Source organism: Pteropus vampyrus, unplaced genomic scaffold (genome assembly GCF_000151845.1).
Source record: "Pteropus vampyrus isolate Shadow unplaced genomic scaffold, Pvam_2.0 Scaffold1, whole genome shotgun sequence".
Lineage (NCBI taxonomy): Eukaryota > Metazoa > Chordata > Mammalia > Chiroptera > Pteropodidae > Pteropus > Pteropus vampyrus.
In genome coordinates this window covers 29942404-29946663 of record NW_011888782.1, presented here as the reverse complement: position 1 = coordinate 29946663, position 4260 = coordinate 29942404, and the positions used below count along the sequence as shown (strand labels likewise).

Below are 4260 nucleotides of genomic sequence, written 5' to 3'. Positions count from 1 at the left end.
CAGTAGGTGCTCCTTTGCCAAGAGGGCACAGGTGAAGTTTCTCTGGTGTCTAAAGGAAACCATGACTCCCATCATCCATGCTTCTGCCCTCACGGTCTCCTGTCCGTCCACACCTAGGCTTGAATATTGGGTGAAGACAAATAGTTTCAGCAGCTAACAACCTCTGAGGTCAGGGGAAAGGTTATGATTGCTCTGGGTGATTGTAGCTTTTTGTAGCAGGGGAGTCAGATCATGCAAGACTTATAAATGGGGAGAACTGACAGCCCTGCTGAATGGTTCCTCTCTACTGTGGTGTGGAATAATGTCACCCTGTACAAATCCTCCATTTCCAGAAAATGAGTAAATTATCCAACTAGATTCATAAAGTTATTAAGTGGCTTTGAAATCTTGGGCATTTTGCTACAAAAGTGCTTTGTTCACTATGGTACCTTTGGCACCCAAAATAGCACCTGGTATATGGTAGATGCTCAATAAGTGCTGATGAATGGATAGAATGAAATCACTTCCACTTTCTGGACCGAATTCATCTCAGTATTCCTAATCTTAGTTTAGGGGGTTCCCATCCCTGATCTCTAGGGGTGAAGCACCCAGGATTCAGCTCTGTCAGACTACCACCTCTTCTGACCAGGGTGATTGATTCAAGGATGGGTTTATGACTGAGCCAAAGCTGATGAGATAGAGTGAGAATTTTTCTTAGTATTCCTAACAATAAATTTTCACTGTCTTCTCACTGGACATGAATGAGAGAAGGTGTATGTCTGGTTCTGCAATAGTCATTTCTGAGCATTTGTGAGACAAGAGCTAATCTTAAGGAAGCAGAGCCAAGAAGTGAGAACTCTTCCTGCCCAGAAGACTGTGTCCAAGGTCTCCCAAAACTACAAAACCTGAGGTTACAGGAATCATCATAACCTGTTCTCCACATTGCAGTAGAACCATAGGTGTACAGAAATGCTAAGGTGCCCATTTCCCAATACGGTGTCTCAAGTTTTTACCTGGGCATTGCATCAACGTTGCCAGTGTTTTTCTGCTTTACCAAATTTCTAAAGACAAACCAACAAGTAAAAATGAAAACAAACAAACAAACAAAAAACCCCAGTCGTTTCCTTTTTATATAGACTTGGTTCCTAGTGCTTCAGATTTGGCTGAGAAATGGAATCGTCTTCTTTCACGTCGATTCACTCCATAGCTGCTCCTAAATTCTTTTGATTTACTCATAAACTTCCTTCTTAAAGATATCTTCCAGTAAAGCTAATCAATAAAACAGACACCAAGAATCTTCCTACCCACCCACTTATAGTCCTTTAGATATATTTCAGTTTCATAAGGTCCACTACTGCAAGTAAAATCAAAGAAATTCTAAAGGTCTCATTCATTTCCAGTATTCTACGGCTTTGGGTCTAATACATGACTTGTGTAATTATCCTTAAAACCTAATGTTTTTTTTTTTTTTTTGGTCCGTGTTATCTGCTAAGCACTCACCTAAACACTGGTTACTGCTTCTATGGAACTTACAATCTAGTTGGCATGGAGAGTTAGATAGGTCATACACAAATGAAGAAGGTTCCAGATCATAATACATGCTACACAGAAGACAGAACAGGGTGATATGACACAATATCTTGGAGGCCTGACGTCCATCTTAGCTACGGTGGCCAAAAGCCCCCTTAGAAGAAGTGACAACTAAACCAAGGTATTAATGATGAGTAGTTTATCATCATTAATAATATGGGGGAGGTTGTTCTAGACAGAGAAAACAAAGGTTGAAAACCCTAAATTGGGAATGAACTTTGAGTTTTAAGGAAATTTTACAGAAAAATCGATATAGCCGAAGCAAGGGAAGAAGGGAATCTGGAAAGGACAAAATCCCACAGAGTCTTGAAGACTATGAGGAGGAGCTTAGAAGCCAGTGTAAAGCAAAGGAAGCCATTATCTGATTTTGTAATAATCAGTCTGCTGCTGTTTAGAGAATGGATTGTAGGGAGACAAGGATATAAGCAAAGTGACCAGGTAAGACATATTGCAACAATATTAGGAGGAGCTAGGAGCTTGGATTAGGGTGAAGCAGAGCAGTTAGAGAGATTGGATAAGAGCAACGACAAAAGGAGGAAGAATCAAAGATCACAACTAGGTTTGGAGTTTATGTGACTGTGTGAATGGGGCTATCAAACAGAGGTAAGATATGGACATATAATATTTGAGAGTATCAAGAGTTTTATTTGGTCAACGGCCATGCCACTCTGAACAAGCCCAATCCTGTCTGATCTTGGAAGCTAAGCAGGATCGGGCCTGGTTAGTACTTGTATGAGAAACCGTCTGGGAATCCCAGGTGCTATAGGCGTAAAAAAAAAAAAAAGAGTTTCATTTGGATATAATACATTTAAGTAGGAAATTGGTTACCTTAGGTTGTAGTACAGGGAAGGGCTCAGAACTAGAGTGTGAATTTTGGATTAATTGGGCCATAGATGGTATTTTAATTACCATAGCACTTCATGAGATTACCTGGGGAGAATGTAGATTGAGAAGTGCAGAGGGCCGAAGAATTCCCACATTTAGAAGAGGCCAAGTAAACAGAGGAGGAGATGCTAGCAAATAAGAATCTGATAAAGGGAAGCCATAAGGTTGGGAAAACAAGAGTATGGTATCAGACAATCAGAGATAAGAACAGTAAACTGTACTGAATATTGCTGAGAGGTCAAGTTAGATGTGTGCAGATATAATCATTGAATTTGTCAACATTGGTGACTTTGGCGAGAGAGGTTTCAAGGTAGTGGTGGGCTCGAAATTAGGCTGAAGTGAGTTGAAAATAAAAAAGTAACAATAAGGAGAGACCTCAAGCAAGGACAATTCTTTTAAGAAGTTTGGCCACACAAGAGAGAACATAAATAGTGTGGGATTTGTAAAGGGGTTTGGATTCAAGAGGTTTCCTCCACTTCCAAAGGCTGGAGATCCTAAAGCATAAGATGAAATGGAATTGTTTAGGATGAACCTTCCAATGCCTGTCCCAAACTCAAAGGGCTTGGATGCACAAAGATAGATAGGTACTGTCTGAGAATCTCTTAAAAGGCCCAAAGATCACAGCCTCAGTGGTGTGCCCGGTAGATATTTATATTTTGGTTTGTAATGGTCTCACTCTTACAACTCTGGGCTATCAAGAGGTTAACTCTGGATAAATCTTTCCTCATCAAATGGCTAATGTAATATTAGTTTTATTTATCAAATCAAAGAAGAGCTTTCCTGGGTGATATAAACTAAAAAGACAGAAATTAAATTTAGCCTAATATTTTAATAGAAAAATAGATCAAATAGAAAAAAAAAATAATAACCATCCCTGCTGAAGCAATCTTGCTCATTTTATTCTTCTATTTTTCATTGTTTGGGGATAAAAATAGTTTACCACTTTTTTGTTAAAAGATGTGGCAATTCCAGGTGCTTTGGGGAAAAGAAGAAAGTGGTCTGGGGCTAGGACCCTATATTATACCTGTAATAGAGTATAGACTATATTTTAGTATGTTTTGAAGGTAAAAAGCAAAATCTACTTAAAAATTGCCAGCAATCTCTGCATTCTAGACTAGAAATAGGAATTAACTTTCTGGCAGACTATCCTTTATTCTAGAAAGAGCTATTCTCTGTAGATTCCTAGGTTGAAAGAAAACTTCCTGGGAAAAGGAGAAGTATCTGCACAGATAATACTGTTCTTATCCTGGTTTCTTATTTGGATTGGCCAAGTAAACATATATTTATTTGCTCAAGATGTCCCTAAGTGTTAGATTAAGATTGGGATGGGCACTAACTATGTAGACTGGTATGTAGAATAGTGTGACCCTCGGACCACTCACAATAGCCTAAAAATACATAATCCTGAATGCCACTCTAGACTTATTAGATTAGAATCATTGTAGATGGGTCACAAATATGAATATTTAACAAACTTTCTTATCAGTGGTATTATCCTAAATGTTAAACCTGGCTCTTGTGTATATGTGTGAGGGGCGAGAAGGGAGGGAGAAGCCCTAGTTTATAGCGTTTACCAATTCTTCTCCACTCTAAACAGAGAAATTAGAATAATAGTAGTAATTTTTAAAAGCCTGGTGGCAATAAAGGGGGAATTTGGTGACTATTTTCATTTCTTTATCCAGGACTATTTTCACTGTTCTATAGTTCAAGCTTGCAGCTGACATTTATATTTAGCAAGCTCTGCTTTCCCCTTGCCTCCTCTCTTCTCAGAAAACAGACACATCTTTCTGTTTGATAGTTGCTGTC

General features: G+C 38.8%; 1 pseudogene; it reads left to right on the top strand.

Annotated features, from left to right (window-relative positions):
- Window positions 1–2219: 2219 nt before the first annotated feature.
- Window positions 2220–2338, top strand: LOC111736871 (annotated as a pseudogene).
- Window positions 2339–4260: the final 1922 nt, after the last annotated feature.